The sequence below is a fragment of the Delphinapterus leucas genome, chromosome 16 (genome assembly GCF_059928025.1).
Source record: "Delphinapterus leucas isolate spDelLeu-1000000601 "Yukka" chromosome 16, BTC_Dleu_Yukka2, whole genome shotgun sequence".
Taxonomy (NCBI): domain Eukaryota; kingdom Metazoa; phylum Chordata; class Mammalia; order Artiodactyla; family Monodontidae; genus Delphinapterus; species Delphinapterus leucas.
The window spans coordinates 75,174,070-75,200,440 of NC_143144.1; the positions used below are offsets into that span (position 1 = coordinate 75,174,070).

At 41.3% G+C, this 26,371-nt stretch overlaps 1 non-coding gene and 1 pseudogene across 1 annotated transcript; one reads left to right on the top strand and one right to left on the bottom strand.

Moving 5' to 3' along the window:
• LOC149747331 (uncharacterized) overlaps positions 1–26,371 on the bottom strand; it is a 123,742-nt pseudogene that overhangs the window by 39,072 nt on the left and 58,299 nt on the right.
• On the top strand, positions 25,009–25,081 carry TRNAE-CUC (transfer RNA glutamic acid (anticodon CUC)). The gene has a single exon. It is a non-coding gene; the product is annotated as a tRNA-Glu (tRNA).

Genomic DNA, 26,371 nt, shown 5'->3' on the forward strand with positions numbered 1-26,371 from the left:
CCTTCCTCTCCTATCTGGTGAAAACACTCTGCTGTTCCTTTGGGAGAACTGCCTTTCTCCACTTTATTTGTGCCTGGCTTGCCTATCACAGGTCCTTCAGCCCCTTTAACATGGGGCTGGACATGTGACACAGACTAGCCAATCAGAATGCTCCATCTCTCTTGGTAGCATGATTGGATAAGAAATGAGCACATGGCCTAGCCGGGGCCAATCAGAGTCTTCTCTAAGACTTTGGTGTATGCTCACTAGGTGTCAGGGGGATGTCTTTTCCTCCAATGGCAGCAATAAAGACTGAGAAAGCCTGGAACTGCTGGAGCCATCTTATCTCACTGCATTAAAGAAGCCACCTGCAGGGACTTCCCTGGTGGCACAGTGACTAAGAATCTGCCTGCCAATGCAGGGGACACAGGTTCAAGCCCTGGGCCGAGAAGATCCCACATGCCATGGAGCAACTAAGCCCGTGCACCACAACTACTGAGGCTGTGCTCTAGAGCCCATGAGCCACAACTACTGAGCCCTTGTACCACAACTACTGAAGCCTGCGTGCCTAGAGCCCGTGCTCTGCAACAAGAGAAGCCACTGCAACGAGAAGCACACACACCGCAACAAAGAGTAGCCCCCGCTCTCCGCAACTAGAGAAAGCCCGCACGCAACAATGAAGACCCAGCGCTGTCAAAAATAAATAAATAAATTTATTTTAAAAAAAAAAGAAGAAGCCACCTGCAGGACGAAGCCAACATACCCAGAACCTGGGCCAAGAGAACAAAAGAGAGACGAGTGCTGACAGCACCATCCGAGCCTCCAGACCCAGCCATGAGCAATCAGGCAACTCCTGGGCTCCCCACCTATGTGAGCTTGGGCTTGTGTGAGGAGTGTTTCTGATACCAGCAACAGAAACTGTGCTAATACAAAGGCTTTATCACTCTGATTGGTTAACATGTGATCATGATAGACTGTGTCATTGCTCCCACTCATTACCCCTCCCTGTGTTGACACCCTTTGTCACATGACTTTGCGATTCTCCCTATCAAAGCAAAGCACATTCCCCCCTCAAGATTTTTCGAAGCTGAGTCATGTGACTTGCTTTGACCAATAGAATGAGACAAAGTGACAGTGTGCCCAGTGCCAGACTAGGGTTTAAGAAGCCTGGCGTGTTTCTGTTTGCCCTGTTGAACTGCTCACACACCATGAGGAGGACAAGGCCTGGCTAAGCTGCTGGTCCTAGGAGGAGAACAAAAGACTGCTCCAGCTGCGCCCAGCCTAGATCAGCCAACCTCCAGCCGACTCACAGATGCCTGAGCTCAATAAGCACTTATTTTTTTTTTTTTTTTTTGCAGTATGCGGGCCTCTCACCGCTGTGGTGGCCTCTACCGCTGCGGAGCACAGGCTCCGGACGCGCAGGCCCAGCGGCCACAGCCCACGGGCCCAGCCGCTCCGCGGCATGCGGGACCCTCCCAGACCGGGGCACGAACCCGCGTCCCCCGCATCGGCAGGCGGACTCTCAACCACTGCGCCCCCAGGGAAGCCCAATAAGCACTTATTCTTGCACTGAGATCTTGCGGTTGTTGTTATGCTGCCATAACACATCTGTCACTCCTATTCTTTGGGCTTCTTACGGACAGGAACTTATACACTGCTGTCTCCCCAGTGACTAGCACAGCTACGGGCACACGGAAAGAGGGAGGAGAGACGTGGGGAGACTCCGGTTCTCACCTCTCTGCTAGGTTTGAAGTCCTGACCTCAACAAAGGAGGATGCCCCCGAATGCTGACAGTGAAGCTCTGTTTCTGGTACATAAAATATACTTTGGAAATTCTGCTTAGGCACCACTCTAATATTTGTGGGCTGAGGTCTAAGGGCTATCCCATATGCCACTGCCAGGTCCTCACTTGTCAGCCTGCCATTTAAGGGAGGCCACAAAGCCATCTTTGCCCATTTCCACCTCCGTGACAGTCAGGCGAGATTAGGCTGGTGAATAACTGGGTACACAGTACCACAGCAAACCTGCCACAGAAGTCTGCTAATCACACCCAGCTGATACTTGCCATTTGCCAGCGAAAGGCATTTTACAGTGTCTCATTAAAATCAGGAGAAGGATTAAGAGGCCTCTTTCTTGATTAATGACTTTCTCTGCCTCAGAGATATAATCCTATCTATAACCCCAAATAACTGGAAACAAAATTAAATTTCTCTGAGAGATCATTCAGGGCACGTGTTGCACCACGCCCCTAAGTGTTGTTTCCTTTACATGTTTTATCCAGCTTAAAGGCACAAGATATTCTGATCCCCAAACCAGAACCGTTGTGCAGTAGGGAACAGCAGTGACAGAAGGGAATTTCCCTGGCTTTTCTACGGTGCTAACAAGTTGATACTTTTAAAAGAACTGCCGCTTTCCCTTAGGTAAAGATGTGCATATATGTAATGCGAAAATATCTAAAGATTACTCATCCCCTCAGATCCTTTTAGGGAAATAGGCAGGCAACAACAAATCAAAAACAAAAGCTTCTACCAGTGACTTCACCGATTTCCTTCCCTGGAACTCAGTTATCGTGAAAAACCTCAGAGGATCATGGACGATTCAAACTGGAAGGGACCTTCGAGGCCATTCAGTCAAACCCCATAACCTGAAAGATAAAGTGATGCCCAGATAGGGAAGAGGATTTACTCAGAATTAGGGCCAGCTGACGCTCAGTACGCTGCTTTCTGTTCTCACACACTGTCTTGGTCCATTCAGGCTACACCATAAGTTGGGTGGCTTATAAACAACAGAAATTTCTCACAGTTCTGGTGGCTGCAAAGTTCAATATCAAGGCTCTAGATGAGAATCTGCTTCCTGGTTCATAAATGACCATTTTCTCACTGTCACCTTACATGGTGGAAGGAGCAAGGGAGCCTCTGGGGTCTCTTATAAGGGCACTAATCCCATTCATGAGGGTCCACTCTCATGACCTAATTAACTTCCAAAGGCCCCACCTCCACCCACGTGCCCACACTTCCCCTTCCCATATGCCAAAAGCCAGGCCCTGTCAACACCTTCAAAGAGGAGTCAGCACACCACCTTGACAGACCTTGGGTTGGGTGGTTCCTGGTGCTCACAGACAGGGCATCCCAGAGAAACCCAGACTAAGCTTCACTCCAAGAGAGGTGGGAGCACAGAGCCAGCCCCGTGCAATGCTCACCGCTTTCTTCTTCCTTCCATCCCTTATAGAGCCAGGGGTGGAGGTGGGGTGGCTCATGGGATGTTATTTATAACACCCTATGCTTTGTATCTGCCCAGGAGGGTGCATCCCATAACTGGAGGACTCTGTTTTACTAGCAGAGGTTGTTGGGGCAGTGACTTGTTCTGAATAACACAAGGATGAGAAAGTTGAACTTCCAGGGAAACCGAGAAGGAAGGCTGGACACCGGGTCCAGCAACAGGGGAGTGGGCAGAGCGGGGGTTGGACTAGGGGTTCTCTACAGAGGAGAGATTATGGCTAACCAGGATTTTCCAAGTAAAGGGCTCTGTGCTGTGCAATGTAATCCCTGACAGGGCCCATAGATCTTCGACTAAAATGGCCCCAAACTGCTTGGTCTGCTTTATTTCTCATGGAAACCAGCAAAGGGGCTAAGTTATATTAATTGGAGGAACATAACTGCGGTCAAAACAGAGTCAGCTTCCCTGAACAAGGGGAAACCTGACATCAGGTCACATTTCCACAGACTTGAATCCAATAAATCCTCTAGAACCTAGTAAGTTACGGTACTTCTACATAGCGGGATGTTAGAGTTACTTAAAATTGGTAACACTAAATACAGGAGGAAATGTGCAAGGTGGTACATTGAAGAAAAAAGAATTTTGATTTTTGAATACGTTCATTATGAATATAGCTCTGAAAATGCAGATACAAAGACAGAGGGGTGAAGTGCAAAAACAAGATGAGTTGTACTAGGGTAGGATTATTATGGTGGTTTTTATTCTTTTCTAAAAAATAATTTTTAATGTCACTTTAAAATTCAGACCATTATAAGAAATTGGGAAATGTTGATGCAGGCAATTGGTGAGCGACTAATATGTGCAAGACTCTGTGATGTGCTCTGATCCTGGTGCACCATCACGGAGTCTGCAGGCTAGTAAGGAGACAGCAGTTCACAGCTCATTACAAGGAAGAAAATGATATGTACAATGACTGGAGGAGAAAACTAACCCCTATGGGGGCACAGAGGAGAAAATACATCCAGCGTATTGAAAAAGGCATCGTGGAGGAAGGAACTCAAAAACTTTGAACACCATTTCAGACAATGATGATAGTCACTGAAGATGCACGGGAAGAGGTAGACCATTATGGGAACTGTGTTTTATCGAAACACCATGGCATCATGTGTAGAATACAGGGCCTAGAAGGAAAAAGGTTCCTATAGACCAGGATGAGGAGGGCTCGACCTATGACAGTGCGGGGGTTAAAAAGAGAAGGAGAGGACAAAATACACTAGAGTGCAGGTTATAGAACTACTTGAAGGGGAGAAAAAAATCAAGGTAGCAGCCTAAGTAAGAAGACAGACAGAGCAAAGGTTCACAGAAAGATGGCAGGTCTGTTAGTCTACTTAGGTTGCTGTAACAAAATACCATAGACTGGGTGGCTTAAACAGCAGAAAAATTTTCTCACAGTTCTGGAGGCTAGAAAGTATAAGACCAAGGTCCAGCAGGGTTTGGTTTCTGGTGAAGACTCTTGTGGCTTGCAGACAGCCATCTTCTCAATATGTCTTCATACAGCCTTTCCTCAGTGTGTGCAGGTGGAGAGAGGGAGAGCTCTTCTTATAAGGCACTAATCCCATCATGGGGTCCCACTCTCGTGACCTCATCTAAACTTAATTACCTCCCAAAGACCCCACCTCCAAATACCATCACACTGGGGGCTAGGGTTTCAACATATGATTTTAGGGGAACACAATTCAGCCTGTTGCAGGAGGGCAGTACTGCCATTCACTGGCTGATGGATGGGAGGGTGAAGAAGAAATGCATTGTATGTATGTCAGATAGTACTGGTCAGAAGAGAAAGTTATTGCATTAGGGGATGAAAGTCAATCAAGATTAGTGAGTAAAAATAGAATGTATTAAGTCACAGAATTCAGGGGAAAGCACAGAGGTCATCAAAACATTGTGGGAGAGCAGATTAGATATGAAGAGGAAGGTAGCAAAATGTCTGATCCTTGCAATCACAAGAGTGAATTTAAACCAGAGTGGAAGTGGAATCTGACCACAGAACACAGAAGGTTTGGACTTCCATTTCCAGCCAAAGTGGAAAAATGGGGATAGATTTACCCTCTTGCCTGAAACAACTAAAAAGATGGACAAAAATGTTTCAAACAACAGTTTTCAAGAGACTGATCGTTAGACAATGAAAGACAGTGGTCCCAGAGGGTCAGGAAATAGACCAGATCAGCCCACAGGGGCCTGGCTGCTGCCTTGGGAGAGCTTCCAGAATGCCACACTAAGAGAGAGAGAATCTGGGCAGCACCCAGGAGAAGCCCTGAATTAAGGAAACAGAACTGAAAGTCCAGGGAGACAGAGCAGCTAGGGTTCTCAGAACAAAGTACCAGAGAGAAGACAGCTTCACAGAGAGAAAACTCCAAAGACCTGCATAGGGTCCCCTAGGAGCACACAGCAGAGCACTGAGCAGCACAGCATGTGAGAAAACTACCCGAGACTGGAGAATGGTAACCCAAAAGGATAAGAGGGAACAATACACCACACTCAGCAGGACCAGAAATGGTGCCTGTCCCATCAGACTGGAAAATCTCATAATTCACAGGGCAAGAGCCTTGCTTCAGTAGGTGGGAATAATTAACCCAAGCAAAACACAACTCTGGTCCTGCCTAACAAATTTTAAAAGCAAGGCAAAAGGATCAAATGTTTCCAAGTAATGTTAAGTACATCCCAGAACAATGCTCAATAATATCTATAGAAAAACAAAGACATTCAGCACACAAAGGGTGAAAGTCAAATGTCTGGAATCCAGTGAAAAATCACCAGGCTTGCAAAGAAGCAGAAAAATAATAGCCATGATGAGGAAAAAAAATCAATCAGTTGAAACTTACCCAGAACTGACATAGATATTAGACCTATCAGACAAGAACATTAAAAGAGTATTAAACTGTATTTCATATGTTTGAAAAATTAAATAGAGACATGGAAGATATTTTAAAAAAGGAACCAAATCAAGAGATTAAAATTATAACAGCTGAGATTAAAAATACATTTGGTGGGATTAATGGCAAACTAAGCATCACAGAAGAAGACTTGTAAACTTGAAGACATAACAATAAAATCTCTCCAAAGTGAAAAATAGAGAGAAAAAAATGAACAAAGCATCAATCAGCTGTGGAACAGCTTTGAGCAACCTAATATATGTGATACTGAGTGCCCAAAGAAGAGAATGGGGGGCAAGGACACAGAAAAAAATTTTTGAAGAAATCATGGCTGAAATTTTTCCAAATTTAATGAAAACTATAAACCCACAGATCCAAGAATCTCAACACAACAAAACACAAGACATCTGAAGAAAATGATCCCAAGACACATTGTAGTCAAGTTGTTCAAAATCAATTACAAAGAAGAAAATCTTAAAAGCAGCCAGAGTTTATAAAAAGTCACATTGCATACCTAGAAAAAAAAGAGGAAGATGACAGCAGACTTCTCCTCAGAAACAATGCAAGCAAGCAGAGAGTGGGATTATCTTTACAGTATGCAGAGAAAAATCTTTAACCTAGAACTCTATACCCTGTGAATTGGTTTTCTTCTATTGTTGTATAACTAATTATCACAAATTTGGAGGCTTAAAACAAAACAATATTGAAACTAACACAACAACCATACTCCAATAAAAAATTAAAAAAAACAAGTTTATTAACTCAGTTTTCATGAGTCATGAGTATTCTGAAATGAATTAAAATGAAATACAGTATGTAAAAAGTGTTAGATGCCATTAAAGCATTATGTAGGGGGGAATTTATACCACTAAACAGCTATATTAAAAAAGAAGAAAGGTCTTAAATCAATGACCCCAACTTCTACCTTAAGAAACTAGATAAAGAAGGGCAAATTAAACATAAAGTAAGTAGAAGGAAGAAAATCAGGAAGATCAGAGCTCAATGAAAGAGAAAACAAAAACAACAGAGAAAATCAATGAAACCCAAAGCTGACTCTTAAACAACATTAATGAAATTAATAAATCTGAGCCAGACTGATCAGGAAAAAAAAAAGGAGAGCAGATACAAATTACCAACATCCAGAATGAGAATATCATTATAGATTCTACAGATAACAAAATTATAATAAAGGAGATATTACAATCAACTTTATACCAATAAATTTGACAACTTAAATAAAATGGAAAAATTCCTTGAAAAACAAACTACCAAAACTCACTCAAGAGTATTTACTACCTGGAATATCTCTTTATTTACTAAAGAAATTGAATTTATAGTTTAAAATTTTCCCACAAAGAAAACTCCTGGCCCAGATGATTTCACTGGTGAATTCTACCAAACATTGAAGAAATAAATAATTCTAGACAAACTCTTTCAGAAAAGAGGAGACAATACTTCCCAACTCATTCTGAGAGGCCAGCATTACCCTTAAACCACAGCCTGACAGATATTGCAGGAAAATAAACTTCAGACCAATATCGCTCATGAACTTAGATGCAAAATTTCTAAACATAATTTTATCAAATCAAATCCAACAATATATAAAAATGGCATACATCGTGAACAGGTGAGATTTATCCTAGAAATGCAAGTTGGTTTAACATTCAAAAATCAATTAGTATAATTCATAGTAATAAATTTAAAAAAGAAAAATGATACAATTATCTCAACTGACTCAGAAAAGGCATTTGACAAAATTCAACATCCATTCTCATAAAAACTCTCAGAAAAGTAAGAATGGAGGGAACTTCCTCAACCTCATAAAGGGTATCTACTAAAAGCCTACAGCCAACATCATACTTGATTTAAAAAAAACAAAACAAAAATAAAACTGTTACCTTTCCCCCTAAGATCAGGAACAAGGCAAGGATATCCACACTCATCACTTCTACTTCTATAATAGAAGTACTTTGAAAAAAGGGAACAATGCTGGAGACCTATTGTAAAGCTACAGTAATCCAGACAGTGCTGTGCTGGTGTCAAATGAGACAAAGAGATCAATGGAACAAAATAAAGAGTTAAGAAAAAGACCACATGTATATATATGGACAACCAAGTTTTGTCAATGGTGCAAGGCAGTGCAGTAGACAGAGGACAGTCCTATCAGCAAATGGTGCTGGAACAGTTGGATGTCCATTGCAAAAACATGAACCTCGATCCACATCTTGCATTTCGATTCAAAATGGATCATAGATTTAAATGTAAAAGGTAAAGCAATAAACTTCTGGATGAAAAGAATGGATTTTCTGGGAGAAAATCTTTGTGGCCTTAGGTTACAGAGTGAGAGATTACAAGCTTTGGGGCATGATGGATATGTTCATTTTCTTGATTTTGGTGATAGTTTCACAGCGTATATGACATGAAAATCACAACTCATAAAGGGAGCACTCTAGGCAGAAGGATGAGCGAGTTCATTGTGCTTCTAAACTTGGGTCTTTTTTTTTAAAATATTTATTTATTTATTTATTTTATTTTGGCTGTGCCAGGTGTTAGTTGCAGTACTCGGGATCTTCGTTGTGGCGTGAGGACTTCTTCTTTGCAGCAGGCATGCCGGATCTAGTTCCCTGAAAACGGATTGAACCCGGGCCCCCTGCATTGAGAGCAGAGTCTTACTCACTGGACCACCAGGGAAGTCCCTAAACTTGGGTCTTTGGGGGCTCCAGCTGGTCTCCCCATTTCCCACCTCCACCCTCAAGTCCCTGCCCGGGTGACTAGAGGTCGGGCCTCCCAGAGAGCAGGGTTCAAGGCAACCACCCTATGTCTCCCTGCCACATACAAAAGAAGCCCCCATCGCTCCTGTGCATTCACAGAAGAGCTAGTGCTTGTGGGAAAGATGCTCAGGGCAAAGACCTGGGCTGCTCCACTTTGCCCAATCACATGCATTCAGCACTTTACACCAACAATACCAGTAATAATATCAATAACAATAATTATTGCAGCATAATTATTTTATTAATGTAAGTTAACATCTAACGCTCACTTACTCTGAACAAAGCCCTTCCGTAGGCATTTTATGGCACTGTCTCAATTGATACTCATTACAGATCTCTAGGAAGGGTGTTCTTATTATCCCTATGGAATAGATGGGGAAAACGAGTCCTGGAGAGGTTAGCTTTCCGAAGCCCACATAGCTACGATGAGCTCACGTGGAAAATGCACCCAGACACCTGACCAGAGGCTACACTTTTGTCACTCATCTCAGGCCAGACACAGAGCAAGGGTGAGCAAAGGGCAGCTTCAAGAGGCTACCCAGGGTTGCCAACATCACAGTCAGGGGCAAAATAGACACAGCAACTACAAAAGGCAAGTGACCTATTCCAAATCCATTTGACACTAAAACAGTGTTATCTGGGGCTTTTGTGCTTTTCCTCCCTCCTCATCACTGAAATTCAGGACTTCACATCCTGGGGAGGGATTTCCCAGGACACAGAACTTTCATGCTAAAACTGGGACAGTCCCAGGCAAACCCTAGATGGTTGGTAACCATAAATTTGCCACCTCATCCTGGACAGAGCTGCAAGGCCAGACACAGTGGTAGCCAGGTTAAGTCCAGGATGGTCCCCATGTCCAAGTGGTCACCAAAAGGGTGACATGGAGCCTCAACATGCCCCAGCTTGGGTTATTTAATATCAGCGCCCTCAGAGCCTTAACTGAATTCCTCTGACCCTTTCCTGCAAAGGCATGGGAGCTAGATCCCAGCTTGTTCGCAGCAACTTATAATTAATTTATGCTGCCTGAAAGCCCCGCTGGGTCAGTTTCATTCTTCACCCAGTTAACGAAAGGATTGATCTTAAGGACACCTTTGATCAGTAAAAGCATGATTAAGACTTCCTCCCTATTCCTCTGCTCTAGGAATGAGCAATGAGCTTTCCCTCTGCAGAACGCCTTCAGTTCTCCCAACAAATGCGCCTGCTGCAATCCTGTGTTTAATTAGTCTCTGTCTTCAGAAATCATTGTGTCCCTACTCTGGATTTCATTCATAAGATCACTTATTTCACATATGGCAGGTTTTGGTATCGACTCACTCATTTATCAAAGGGCCATATGGTGCACACGGAGCAAAGCAACGATGCATCAGGACGAAACCCAGCGGAAGCAGGGGAGGAGCCAGCACAGCCCACTAGCTGACATTTAACTGACCGTCTACTATATGCTGGCTGTTCAGAGATGAGCAAGAAGCACGGATAGTACTTTAAAGCAGAGTTTCTCAACCTCAGCACTACTGATCTTCAGAGCTGGATAGTGGGCCTGTCGTGTGCATTGCAGGATATACAGCAGTATTTCTGACCTCTACCCACTAGAAGCTAGTAGAACTGTCCCCGACTCCCAGTGTGACAACCAAACAGATCTCCAGACATTCCAAATGTCCCTTGGGGGCAGAGTTGCCCCAGGTTGAAAATCTTAAGGTGCTTGTAATCTAGAAGAGCAACTAAAACAACTACACAAATCTTTATGATGAAGGATATCACGGGAGGAGTAGAGGGGTTGTAAACTCCAGTGCGCTTGAAGGCCAGCGATGGGAATGCCAGGAAGGCAGTGGGGACGTGTCCAACTGGAGAGGGCAACCCCGCTCAGCTCCAGCCAAGTGTCGCCAGATACTCTGACATTTCTAGTGAATTCTGAAATCTGGGCATCTATGTGAAATTTCCCAATCTCGATGTTCTCAACCAGTTTAAAAATCGTTTTAAAACAATGTAAACCCCCAAAATAAATAAATAACTGAAAAGATCGAGGGCCTTATTCAGCCAGATGCCCCTTGTGTGTAGAAAACTGGGCAGCATCTGAGTCCCGGCACGACCTCCGGCTCACTTCCGCCTCTGGGCATTGGAGTCTGTTTCTAGACATTGGGGAGTAATCCATACTTTAACAGCGGTTGTTGACCCCGATGCCCTTTCAAATCACCTGGAGATATTTAAAAGCCCATCAATGCACTGACCTCACACCCGCCCAATTAAACCAGAATCAGGGAGTAGGGTACAGGTGTCCATGTTTGTAAAAATCTCCCCAGGTGATTCTAACATTAATTGGTGTAGAAAGAAAATCAACATGTATGAAGGCCCACCTCTTGGCTGTGTGTTGATTAAGATCGGGGACTCCAGACTCAGACCGCCTGCATTCAAATCCTGCTCCAAACTGGGCAACTATCAGGTCTGAGAGAAACTTAATCCAGGCCTCAGGGTCTCTATCTGTTAAATGGAGATAATAACACTATGTACTTTATCACACTGGTGTAAAAAATCAGGATCTCTAGAGGTAGGGCCCGGACACTAGTGTTTTTTATTTTTCCAGATGTTTCTAAACAGCAACCAGCGTTGCTATAGTGAAGCAGTAATTAGGTTCCTGCCAGCTCTAACGCTCTGTGAATTTCCCTTTGGGTGAAGAGGAAATGAGTACTAGACACCCACTAAGTCTGGAACTGAGATGCCCCATTGGGATCCCCCAAGAAGGATTGGAGATAAAGAGCCAGATGCTGACTGTTCAAAACATAAACTCCAAAGGGACACAACCTAACCTCCTACACACTCGATCACTAGCTGTCAGGAATAGAAGCACCTTGAACATTATTCTAAGAGGATTCGGCTTATGAGGGTTACCTCTGCTACCATGAAGGGTCTTTCACCAAAAGACTCCAAGAGCCCTAATATCCAAACACTGAGGATCTCGAAGCATCTGATCCAGTGTCATATCGGTAATATTTCCATTATCCACCTCAACTCATAACAAGATGGCTAACTAGGGGCCTTCCATGCGGGACACACAATTTTATCATTTGATTAGGAAAGATTACTTATATTTAGATAAAACATATATCCCCTAACAGGGCTGGACAGTTATAAATAACTTGGGAAACTCTAGCCGACGCCAAAAACATCATGATTTAGGTTGAAAGAAAAAGCCTTTCTGATCACTGTCCTTTTGTGTTTCCCAGCACGTTTTTCATGTTTACTTGCTATCACCCCAGATACGTGATCCCTTTGGCTGCATCCCATTTCCTCCCAAGCTAAGGTGGGAGGAAGAACTGTCACAATCACATGGACAGGGTCAAGGCTCTGGGGTGAAGAAGCTGGGCTCTGGAGCCCCTGCCCTGCAATCAGTTAGTCAGCTCACCTCCAATTTACGTCGGGCAGCTATTGGGGGACCCACAGAAATGGCTTCAAGTTAGACCTCTACTCAAGCTATTGGATGAAAGAAGGACTTGAAGGAAGCCAAGCCTCTCCTTCCACACTGAAACAGAGACCATTCTGTAGGGTTTCTTCCTTCCCTGGCCATTGAAGCACCTCAGCTGGATTATGATACAAAAGAAAAAACACAACCAGTGACCGTAGCTGGAAAATTTTGAGCTGAAAAAGAAGAAAGCAGTAGTGGATTAGAACCTAAGTATAAAATAATTACCCATGAGTCCAGAAGATGCTTCTACTTCTAGGAAGATGGAATAGACATACTTTTCCCTATTTTTTCCACTATGTATAACTAAAAGCCCTAAATATTATATATAAAACACACATAAGTAGACTGAAGGGAAGAAGATAGACCAGCTAGGGACCTTGGTGTCCACGAAGTGACACTGTGAGTTCCCTGAGTTTTCTCTTTGCTTCATATATCCCCCCACATGGAATGGAAGAAGCCAACAACCCAGAAAGGCCAATACACAAGGACAAAAAAAAAGCCCCAACAAAAGCCTGCTCTCTCTAGCCAAAGGGCCAGGAAAGAGCACTTCTAGCCAATAACCACTCTACTCCAGTCAAACACCACAGGTAAAACTGTGGTTCCACCTCTACCCATGCCAGAAAGGGCCAAGTGAGAAGCCTAGATGTCCACCCTCTCAAGGATGTAACAAGGTGCCCCAACACCCCTACCCAGATGGCATCAGACAAGATCAAGTAGGGAGCCAGGGCTTTTATCCCACCCCTGCACAGTGGTAATGAGCCCCCACCTCTGCAGTGCCAGTGAAGACCACATGGGGAGCCAGAACTCCTAACCAGCAGGAACCAGGTGCCCCCCACCTCAGGGGTAGGAAGCCTGGACTTCCACCTCCACCTGGCAGCAACAAGGCAGCACTACAACGTCCCCTACTGAAATGCTGTCAGAGAAATCCAGCTAAAACAAAAGGATTAAATAAGATACAGAGTCTTATAACATAATATGAAAATGCCTGGGTTTCTGTCAAAAATCACTCATCATAGGAAGACCCATGATGAGTTCAAACTAAGTGAAAAAAGACAATCAAGAGATGCCAACAGCAAGAGGGCAGGAAGGTTAGAATTATGTGACAAAGACTGAAAAGCAGCCATGATAAAAATGCTTCAACAAGCAATTACAAATGCATCTGAAGCAAATGAAAAGATAGAAAACCTCAGTGAAGAAATAGAACATATAAAGCAGAACCAGAAAGTGTGGAGCTGAAAAACACAATAACTGAAATAAAAGTTCAGTCGGTGGGCTCAAGAGCCAAATGGCAAACAGAACAAGGAAGTGGTGAACTGGATGACAGAACAATAGTAATTACCCAATCTGAACTAAAGAGAGAAAATAGACAAAAAAAAAAAAAAAAAAGAGGAACAGAGCCTCAGGGACCTATGGTACTATAATAAAAGATCTAACATTCATGTCATCAGTGTCCTAGAGGAAAGGAGAAATAGATTGGGATTGAAAAGGTACTCAAAGGAATAATGGCTGAAAATTTCCCAAATTTAGCATGAGATGTAAACCTACCAATTTGAGAAGATGAGTAAATCCCAAACAGGATAAACCCAAAGAAATCCACATAAAGGCACATCATAAGAAAAATTCTAAAAACTAAAGATAAAGAAAAAATGTTAAAAGCAGACAGAGAAAAATGACAACTTACCTTTAGGGAGAAACAATTAGAATGACTGTGGATTTCTCATCAGACACAATGGAGGCCAGCAGGAAGTGGCACAATATTTTCCAGGTGGTGAAGGAAAGAACTATTAATCTAGAATCCCATACCCAGCAAAAATATCCTACAGGAATGGAGGGGAAATAAAAACATTCTCAGATTAAAGAAAACTAAGAGAATTTGCTTCCAGCAGGTCTACTCTAAATGAATGGCTAAGGAAGTTCTCTAAACAAAAAAACAATAAAAGAAAAAACCTTAGAACATCAAGAAGGAAGTAAGAACATGATAAAAAAAAAATATATATATATATATAGGAAAGATTCCATAGAAGAGGGGGGAACAACACCCAACTCATTTTATGAAGCTATTATCACCCTGTGACCAATACAAAAAGAGAAAACTACAGACCAATGTCCTCTTCAGTATAGACACAAAAATCCTTAACAAAATACTAACAAATAGGATTCAGCAACATTTAACAAGAATTACATTCTAAGCCCAACTGAGGTTTATTTCACAGATGCAAGGCTGGTTCAATATTGAAAGATCAATCAATATAACCCATCATATTAACAAGCTAATTAAGAACAATCACACGTTCATCTCAGATGATGCAAAAAACTCTTTTTACAGAAGTCAAAATACATCCATGTTAAAAACTCTCAGCAAACAGGAATAGAGAGAACTTTCTCAATCTGGTAAAGAGCATCTACAAAACCCCACAGAGAACATTATACTTAACAGTGAAAGAGTGATGCTTTCTCTCTAAAACTGAGAACAAGGCAAGGACATTTACTCTTATTTAACATAGTGCAAAATGGCCTAGCCAGAGCAATAAAGTGGGAAAAAGAAACAAAAGTCATACAAACAGGAAAGAAAGAAATAAAACAGTCTCTCTTTGCAAGTGACATGATTATTTACATAGAAAAGCTAAACGAATCTACAAAAACTCCTAGAACTAATAAATGATTTTTGCAAGGTTATTGAATATGAGATAAACATACAAAAGTCTATTGTATTTCCTGGATGTCAGGTAATATTTTTCTCTGTATTATTTTCATGCATGCTTAAATAATAAGAAAAGCAGATGAGACAAAAACAACATAGAAATGTTATTTATGTGTCTATGTAAATGAATAAGGTTTAAATAAATATTTTATGATAATTAAATTAGCAATATGAATAATAATATGTAATCACTGAGTAGTCTCCATAATAAAATGTTGAAAGTTATATATACCCTTATTTTCAAATTAAATTTACACTTATTTTCAAATTAAAATGTTGAAAGTTATATTTACACTTATTTTCAAATTACACTTATTTTCAAATTTCCCTAAATTAAATTTGATTTAGGGACCAAAGCATACTCTCATAATAAAATCACTTTTCATTGTTTCAACAAACCAAAATATGTATGTATCTGTATGTAAGTAAAAGAATGCTTATTGTAGAAAATATAGAAAAATTTCACCTAAAATTTTATCAGAGATAAAAACAAATACTTTGTTACATCTTTCCAATCTTTTTAAAAAATTAATTAATTAATTTTATTTTTGGCTGTGTTGGGTCTTCATTGCTGCATGTGGGCTTTCTTTAGTTGCAGAGAGCAGGGGCTACTCTTCATTGCAGTGTGCAGGCTTCTCATTGCTGTGGCTTCTCTTGTGGAACACAGGCTCTAGGCATGCGGGCTTCAGTAGTTGTAGCACGTGGGCTCAGTAGTTGTGGTTCGCGGACTCTAGAGCACAGGCTCAGTAGTTGTGGTGCACAGGCTTAGTCGCTCTGCGGCATCTTCCCGGACCAGGGCTAGAACCCGTGTCCCCTGCGTTGGCAGGCAGGTTCTTAACCACTGTGCCACCAGGGAAGTCTCTCTTTCCAATCTTTTTAAAGAAATGCACAAGCCATTTTCTCTTTTACAAAACTGATATAAAAATCTATATAAATCAAAAAAATTATATTTTTCTATATACTAGCAGTGAACATATAGACACTGAAATAGAAAATACAGTATCACTTTAAATTGCTCCCCCAAATTGAAATACTTAAGTATAAATCTAGCAAAATATAGTCAGGACTTACATGTTGATAAATACAAAAATGCTGATTAAAGAAGTTAAAGAATTTCTAAATAAAGAGAGACATACTATGTTCATAGGCTGGAAGACTCGACACAATAAGGATGTCAATTCTCCCCAAATTGATATACAGGTTTAATGCAATTACTTTCAAAATCCCACCAAGAATTTTTGTAGATATAGACAAGGTTATTCTAAAGTTCATATGGAAAAGCAAAGGAACTATAAGAACAAAAACAATTCTGAAAGAGAAGAATAAATCTACTGTAATCAAGACTGTGTGGCATTGGTGGAGGGATAGACACACAAATTAATAAACAAAATAGAAAACCCAGGGCTTCCCTGGTGGCACAGTGGTTGAGAGTCCACCTGCCGATGCAGGGAACACGGGTTCGTGCCCCAGTCTGGGAAGATCCCACATGCCGCGGAGCGGCTAGGCCCGTGAGCCATGGCCGCTGAGCCTGCACGTCCGGAGCCTGTGCTCCGCAACGGGAGAGGCCACAACAGTGAGAGGCCCGCGTACTGCAAAAAAAAAAAAAAAAAGGTAAAAAAAAATAGAAAACCCAGAAATACACCCACACAAATATGTCCAACTGATTTTTGACAAAGGTGCAAAAGCATTTTGATGAAGGGAAGATAGCCTTTTATTATTTTTTTAAGGTAGCCTTTTAAACAATGCTAGGACAATTGTACATCTGTAGGCCAAAAAAAAAAAGTGTTAAGTCTCATACCTTATATTGATATAAAAATTAACTCAAAATGGATCATGGACTTAAGTATAAAACATAAAATTGTAAAAATTTTAGGGAAAAACAGAGGAAAAAAATCTTCGGGATCTAGGGCTAGGCAAACCACTCTTAGATTTTATACCAAAAACATGTTCCATAAAAGAAAAAATTGACAAATTTGAGTTCATCAAAATTAAAAACTTTTGCTCCATAAAAGACCCTGTTAAGAAGATAAAAACACAAGGTACACAGAGGAAATATTTGCAAAATACATATCCAACAAAGGACTAGTATTGAGAATACATAAAGAACCAAGGGTAAAAAAGATAATCTAATTTTTAAATGGGCAAAAGGCACAAACAGACATTTCATCAAAGAGAGTATACAATGGCAAACAAGCACATGAAAAGATGTCAACATCATTAGTCAAAATGGAATTAAAACAACAATGAGGCATCACTACAAACCTATCAAATGACTAATAAAAAATAATAACACCACCAAATGCTGGCAAGGATGCAGAGATACTAGATCACTTATATATGTTGCTGGTGGGAATGTACAATGGTAGAGTCACTCCAGAAAACACTATTACAGTTTCTTTAAAAACTAAACATGCAACTACCATATGACTGAACAATTGTACTACTGGGCATTTATCCCAGAGAAATGAAGGCTTATGTCAACACTTACACCTGTACATGAGTGTTTACAGCAGCTTTATTCATAATTGCCAAAAGTGGAAACAACCCAGATGTCCTTTGATGGATGTATGGTTAAACAAACTATGGTACGTAGTATGGAATACTACTTAATAAAATGGAACAGGGACTTCCCTGGTGGTCCAGTGGTTAAAAATCCGTCTTCGAATGCAGGGGACATGTCTTCAATCCCTGGTCGGGGAGCTAAGATCCCACATGCTGCGGGGCAACTAAGCCTGCACGCTCTGGAGTCCACGTAACACAACTAGAGAAAAGCCCATGCTCCATAAAGAAGAGCCCGCATGCCACAACGAAAGATCCCGCATGCCGCAACGAAAAGACCAGATGCAGCCAAATTAATTAATTAATTAAAAAAAAAAGATTTTAAAAGATGGAACAAACTATTAATATAAACAACATGAATGAATGACTCTTCAGAGAATCATTCTGAGTGAAAAAAAAGAAATCCAATTCTAAAAGGTTACATACTATAATGGTTCCATTTAAATAACATTCTTAAAATGACAAAAATATAAAAATGTAGAACAGATTAATGGTTGCTTGGGACCCAGCAATGGATGGGGGTAGGAGGGAAGTGGATGTAACTATAAAAAGGCAAGAAAGAGGGATCCTTATGGTGACAGAAATATTTTGTATCTTGCCCGTATAAATGTTAATATTCTGGTGGTGACACTGTACTATAGTTTTGCAAGATGTTACCATTGGGGGAAACTATATAAAGCATAGAAGAGATCACTCTGTATTAATTCTTAAAACTGCATGTGAATCTACATTCATCTCAAAATTAAATTTTTTATATACCTTTATTGGAGTATAATTGCTTTACAGTCTTGTGTCAGTTTCTGCTGTACAGCAAAGTGAATCAGCTATACGTATACATGTATCCCCATATCCCCTCCCTTTTGAGCCTCCCTCCCACCCTCCCTATCCCACCCCTCTAGGTGGTCACAAAGCACTGAGCTGATCTCCCTGTGCTATGCAGCTGCTCCCCACTAGCTATCTATTTTACATTTGGTAGTGTATACATGTCAGTGCTACTCTCTCACTTTGTCCCAGCTTCCCCTTTGTCCCCTGTGTCCTCAAGTCTGCTCTCTACACCTGCGTCTTTATTCCTGTCTTGCCACTAGGTTCATCAGGGCCATTTTTCTAGATTCCATATATACGTGTTAGCATACGGTATTTGTTTTTCTTTTTCTGACTTACTTCACTCTGTATGACAGACTCTAGGTCCATCCACCTCACTACATATAACTCAATTTCGTTTCTTTTTATGGCTGAGTAATATTCCATTGTGTATATGTGCCACATCTTCTTTATCCATTCATCCGATGATGGACACTTAGGTTGCTTCCATGTCCTGGCTATTGTAAATAGTGCTGCGGTGAACATTGTGGTACATGTATCTTTTTGAATTATGGTTTTCTCAGGGTATATGCCCAGTAGTGGGATTGCTGGGTCATATGATAATTCTATTTTTAGTTTTTTAAGGAATCTCCATACTGTCCTCCATAGTGGCTGTCAAAATTAAATTTTTAATTAAAATTTTAAAAACCACAGGAGGTCTTTGAACTTTCCAAACAGGTTCGGAAAATAGGAATCTTTGTTTGATGTTGTCCTTGTGCAGATAACAGATGAAAATCAGGAGTTGGCTCCACTAAGGGATATCAATACTGTCATCCCGATGCACAATGAAAGGAAAGGGCAATTTCTGCACAGTCTACTTCAAAACATTGGAACAGATTTTAATAATTCTGGAATGAATGAGAACATTTGACAGAGGCATTGTTTTCGTTTTTAAATTTTCCTCCAAGGCACAAGGCAGCTCAACAATGTCCAGGGCATATTGCTTCACCAAGGTTTTTTATCCAATGATGCAGCAAGCAGGATGACTCAAGGCTATACTCTTGTGTTAGGGAAAATCCAATTTTGGTAAAGTTCCAACTTTTTCCAGTTTAGCCTTTTATACTCAGACAATAGAGGCCATGTAATGTATTCTCAGGACATAAGGGACCACTTCAGCTTTGTTGGCTCCATAATTCTGTAGGCAAGAATCTTGCCACAGGAACTTCCCTGGTGGTCCAGTGGTTAAGAATTCACCTTCCAATGAAGAATTCGCCTTCCAATTCGCCATCCAAGGGATCGACGCAGGTTCGATCCCTGGTCGGGGAACTAATATCCCACATGCCGCGGGGCCACTAAGCCTTCGCATCGCAACTACTGAGCCCGCGTGCTCTGGAGCCCGTGCACCACAACTAGAGAGAGAAAACCCATGTGCCACAACTAGAAAGAAGCCTGCGTGCCGCAACGAAAGATCCCGCATGACTCAACGAAGATCCCGCATGCCACAACAAAGACCCGTTGCAGCCAAATAAATAAATAAATAAATAAATATTCTTTAAAAATAAAATAAAGTGGCTGCATCATTTAACAAAAAAAATCTTGCCACAGGAGATGCATTCTGACTTTTGTGCTTCATCATGTTGAATGAAACAAGTAAACCATAAGAATACATAAACGTTGTTACACACTATTTTGTGTGCTTTCCCAGCTGGTATCAAGGTATAAATATACAGATATTCATAATCACAGTGACACCTCACATTCTCAATTCATATCAAAGAAAAGTATTTTGGATATTATAACATGTGAGTAATGACAATTACAAAATACCAAATGTACATCAGTTTACATGCTACCTTTTACTTATTTAGTATGAAAGAATGTTTTAATAAAAATATAATTTGTGGGAATTCCCTGGTGGTCCAGGGCTTAGGACTCCAAGCATCCACTGCCAGGTGCCCAGGGTTCAATCCCTGGTTGGGGAACTAAGATCCCACGAGCTGCACGACGTGGCCAAAAAAATATCATAACTGAAAATTAACTCAAAATGGATCAAAGACCTAAACATAAAAGCTAAAACTAAAACTCTTAGATGAAAATACAGGCATAAGTCTTCATCACCTTGGACTAGGCAATAGTTTCTTAAGTATGACACCAAAAGCACAAGCAACAAAAGGGAAAAAAAGATAAATTATACTTCATCAAAGTAAAAAATGTTGTGCGTCAAAGCAAAACATCAAGAAAATGAAAAGACAATCCACAGAATTGGAAAAAAAAATTGAAGATCACATATATGATAAGGGACTTGTAACTAGAATATATAAAGAGCTTATACAACTCAATAATAAAGTGACAATTGGGACTTCCCTGGCGGTCCAGTGGTTAAGACTCCGCACTTCCAGTGCAGGGAGCACAGGTTAGATCCCTGGTAGGGGAACTAAGATCCCACATGCCGTGCGATGTGGTCAAAAAAATAAAAAAAAAAATTTTTAATGACAATTGACCCAATTATCAACCCGGGCAAAGGATCAGAATAGACATTTCTCCGAAGATATACAAACGGTCAATAAGCACGTTAAGATGCTCAACATCATTAGCCATCAGGGAAATGCAAATCAAAACCACAATGAGAACCACTTCACATCCACTTCTCAGCAATTCCACTCCTAGTTATGTACTGAAGAGAAATTAAAAACCTATATCTATGCAAAAACTTGTACATGAGTGTTTATAGCAGCATTATTCACGATGACCAAAAAATAACCACACCACAAATATCCATCGACTGACGAACTGATAAATAAAATGTGGCACAGCCACACAATGGAATACAATCGGCCATAAAGAGAAATGAAGTACTGATACAAGCTACAATACGGATGGAACTTGAAAACATGCTAAGTGAAAGAAGCCTGTCACAAAAGACCACATATTTTATGATTCCATTAATATGAAATGTCCAGAATAAGCAAATCTATGGAGACAGAAAGTAGATTAGTGGTTGCCTAAAGTTAGGGGGATTAGGAGGAAGTAGAGAGAGACTGCTAACGCTCACGGGATCTCTTTCTGCACGGACAAAATATTCTAACGTTGATTGTGGCCATGGTTGTCTCATGTCCAGGTTTATTTGACAGCAGCTGCTTCCCCGGACTGGAAAGTGATTCTGTGTCTGCCCTGATTCCGACAACTCTGGGCATACTAAAAGAAACACTGAATTGTATACTTTAAATGGGTTAATTGTGTGGTGCATGCCAATAAAGCTGTTATAAACATATATACGTATAATTTGCAGAAGAGGAAGCCATGAGTACACACTGATATAAATAAATGAACGAATACATAAACAAATGTGTAATGGGGAAGAATAGACAAATCTTCCATGCAGAAGAATTCTAAATAACTATGTAAATACTTTGCTCTCGGGGAGGTGAAGCATAACTCCGCAGTGCGTAAGCACGGGCTGCACATAGTAACTTTCATCCAAAGGGCACAGTAATAAAAGGAGGAGGAACAAGTCACTTTACAGGGAAGAAACCTGACAAACACCACCTAGGCCCGTTGATCAAGGTTAACACCAACAGTGCTACCACGCTGATAGCATACACCCTTGATACGATGAGAATGGTAATTTACCTCCGTGGTCCTCCTACCAAAAGCCAAAGGAGAGGAGATCAGCTCGGTGCTTTTGTGACCACCTAGAGGGGTGGGAGGGAGATGCAAGAGGGAGGAGATATGGGGGTATATGTATATGTACAGCTGATTCACTTTGTTATAAAGCAGAAACTAACACACCATTGTAAAGCAGTTATACTCCAATAAAGATGTTAAAAAAAGAAAAAAAAAAAGCCAAGGGAGGTGAGGGTGGAACCGACAAATCCCAACTGAGGGACATTCTGCAAAATATCTGACCAGTACTCTTCAAAGCTGTCAAAGTCATCAAAAACAAGGGAAGTGTGAGAAACTATCATCGTCAGGAGAAGCTTAAGGAGATATGGTAACTAATATAACGCAGCGTCCTATACGGGGTTCTGGAACAGAAAAAGGACACTTGGTAAAAACTTAGGAAATCTGAATAAAGTATGGACTTTAGTTAGTGCTAATGTGTCAATAACTGTTCATGCATTGTGACAAATGTACCATGTCAATGTAAGATGTTAATAATAGGGGAAACTGGGTGTGGGTATATGGGTACTCTCTATACTATCTTTGCAATTTTGCTATTAATATTAAACTGCTCTAAAATAAAAAGGTCTTTTTAATTTTTTCTTTTTTGAACAGGAAAGGCAGAGAGCTCTCCTCTTCAGGCTTGCAGAAGGCAAACCTTCAGCTTTCTTTGGTTGTCTCATGTCCAGGTTTATTGGACAGCAGACGCTGCTGCTCTGGTTGGGGAACTGACCCTGTGTCTGTTACGGCCCCGAAGATTGGCCTCAAGTCCATCTCCTAAAGAGTTGGTGACATCACCAAGGCAACTGGTTATGGAAGGAGCTAAGGACATCAGTGAAACTGACCCTTCAGAATGGACAGGCTGGACTGCAGTGGTCACCTTGCTCTCAAAGAACCAGCCAGGGACACACAGAAACAGGAAAACATTGAGAAGGGTGGAAATGACAGTATTGATGAGATGGTCTGCCTCATCCAACACATGAGGCACAGGGCTGTGGCCAAAGATCTCTCTGGAACATTAATGAGATCATGGAGGCTGCCCATCTGTGGGCTACAGTATCCATGACCCCCATCCTTTCTACAGCACGAAGACATCAGCTGTGTGACAGGATGACAGTTAGGTAACAGGGCACAGAGGAAGATGTTTCCACAGTCAGTTGACCACCACCCTCACGAAAGTAAGGCCAACATGATTTTTTTAAACCTATATTTCTTCTCAATCCTGGAGGAAGTGAGGTGAATCAGCTTTCAAGAAAGCAATTTGGCATTGTATATCAAGAAACTTTCAAAGGTCAGCCCATGTGAACCAGTAATTTCACTTCTAGGAATCAACCCTGGGGAAATAATCCAAAATGAGGTCAAAACCCAGGAAATGTTCTTTACTGTTAATAATGAAAAATTGCTAACAATTTCAATAACCATTAGAGGAATGACTAAGTAAATCATAGTACATATAATTATAGCCATATGATTGTCATTGTTAAAAATACTTGTGAAGGGTTTTCAATAACATGCAAAAATATGGTGAAAAAGCAGGATATAATATCAAATTTAACACATGACCTCAAAATTGGGCAGGAGGGGGAGGGAACATTTATATGCAGTGTTAATAATAGTTATCTCTAGGAAGCATGATTAGTGGTCATAGATAGCTCTTTTTTTGAAAATTGCCAACATTTTTCAGATTTTCATCAGTGAACATGTATGAAATTTTTAATAAAAAATAAATAAAACACCCAATCAAAAAATGGGCAAAAGATCTAAATAGGCATTTCTCCAAAGAAGACATACAGATGGCCAAGAGCACATGACAAGCTGCTCAACATCACTAATTATTAGAGAAATGTAAATCAAAACCACAATGAGGTATCACCTCACACCAGTTAGAATGGGCATCATCAGAAAATCTGCAAACAACAAATGCTGGAGAGGGTGTGGAGAAAAGGGAGCCTTCTTGCACTGTTGGTGGGAATGTAAATTGATACAGCCACTATGGAGAACAGTATGGAGGTTCCTTAAAAAACTAAAAATAGAGCTACCGTATGATCCAGCAATCCCACTCATGGGCATATATCTGGAGAAAACCATAATTCGAAAAGATACATGCACCCCAGTGTTAACTGCAGCACTATTCACAATAGCCAGGACATGGAAGCAACCTAAATGCCCATCGACAGATGAATGGATAAAAAAGATGTGGTGCATATATACAATGGAATATTACTCAGCCATAACAAAGAAGGAAATAATGCCATCTGCAGCGACATGGATGGACCTAGAGATTGTCATACTATGTGAAGTAAGACAGAGAAAGAAAATATCACATGATATCGCTTATATGTGGAATCTAAAGAAATGGTGCAAATGAACCTATTTACAAGACAGAAATTGAGTCAGATGTAGAAATCAAACTTATGCTTATGAAGGGGGAAAAGGGGGAGGGATATATTGGGATTGACATATACACACTACTATATATAAAATAGATAACTAATAAGAACCTACTGGGGACTTCTCTGGTGGCGCAGTGGTTAAGACTCCACACTCCCAACACAGGTGGCCCGGGTTCGATCCCTGGTTGGGGAACTAGATGCCACATGCATGCCGCAACTAAGAATTCGCATGCCACAGCTAAGGAGCCCACCTGCTGCAACTAAGACACCCACACAACCAAATAAATAAATAACTAAATATTTAATAAATAAATAAATAATTAAAAAGTGCTTTCTAAAAAAAAAGAACCTACTGTACAGCACGGGGAACGCTATTCAATACTCTGTAATGACCTATATGGGAACAGAATCTAAAAAAGAGTGGATATGTGGATATGTATAACTGACTCACTTTGCTGTACAGCAGAAACTAACACAATGTTGTAAATCAACTATACTCCCATAAAAAAATTAATAAAAAAATAATAAAATAGGGACTTCCCTGGTGGTCCAGTGGTTAAGACTTTGCACTCTCAATGCAGGGAGCCCAGGTTTGATCCCTGGTCAGGGAACTAGATCCTGCATGTTGCAACTAAGAGTCCGCATGCCGCAACTAAAGATCCCGCCTGCCACAATGAAGACCCAGCGCAGCCAAATAAGTAAATATTTAAAAAGAAAAATAGTCTACCTGTGACTATTTATGTTTTTAAAAAGTAAACAAATACAATAAAACCAACAAAAAGAATGTCTTGGCCAAAGTTAAGGATGTTGTAGCAGACTGCAAGTTACCTCCCAGTATCCCCTTCTTTTTTTTTTTTTTTAAGAGAGCCCTGATTTTCAGGTGGACACAAGGGCACCAGGTCAAAGACTCATTTCCTTGTCTCCTTTGCAGCTAGGAGAGTCATGTGACTGAACTGTCAAGAGATATGAGCAGAGGAGTTATAAAAATGAGTTAGGACTTCCCTGGTGGCGCAGCAGTTAAGAATCCACCTGCCAATGCAGGGGACACAGGTTCGATCCCTGGTCTGGGAAGATCCCACATGCTGCAGAGCAGCTAAGCCCATGCGCCACAACTACTGAGCCTGCGCTCTAGAGCCCGCAAGCCTCAACTACTGAGCCCACGCGCTGCAACTACTGAAGCCCGCATGCCTAGAGCCCGTGCTCCATGACAAGAGAAGCCACCACAATGAGAAGCCCATGCACTGCAACGAAGAGTAGCCCCCACTCGCCGCAACTAGAGAAAGCCCGTGTGCAGCAACGAAGACCCAACGCAGCCAAAAATTAAAAAATATAAATTAATTAATTAAAAACAGAAAGCTTATTTTAAAAAAAAAGAATGACTTAGAGGTAGAATCTAGGGCTTAAATTGTAAGGCTGATGAGTTTTGCCTGCATCTTTGAGTCTTGGTGGGAAGGGGGTTACTGGGCAGAGTCAGCTGGTGGGGTTTGGCGGCAGAGACATAAGGAGCCTAAAGGTGATAGCTTCAGAAACAGGCAACCCCCGACCCCAGGCCCCAGGAAGCCCTATCTGTGTCCCAGCACTTGAGCTGGAAGCTCCTCTGAAAATGAGATTTGGCCCTGGAGGACCTGGAAGCTGAGACAGATGGGAGCCCACGTGGGCAGCTGGACCCTTGTCCTGGCTTTCCCCAATCCTTCCTATTCGGTCCGTCTGTAGGCAGCCTACAGGAATCTCTCACCAGTTGCCTTAAAGGTGACATCGTTCAGACAGGCTCAATGCCCAGTGCCTTTCCTTCCATAGCCCTTTGATCAGCCTTTCATTTAATAACCGAAATCACAGGGCTGTGCAGCCAGCCAGTTCTATCAAGGACTGGAGCCCTCCTGAAACCTACAAGAATATCTAGC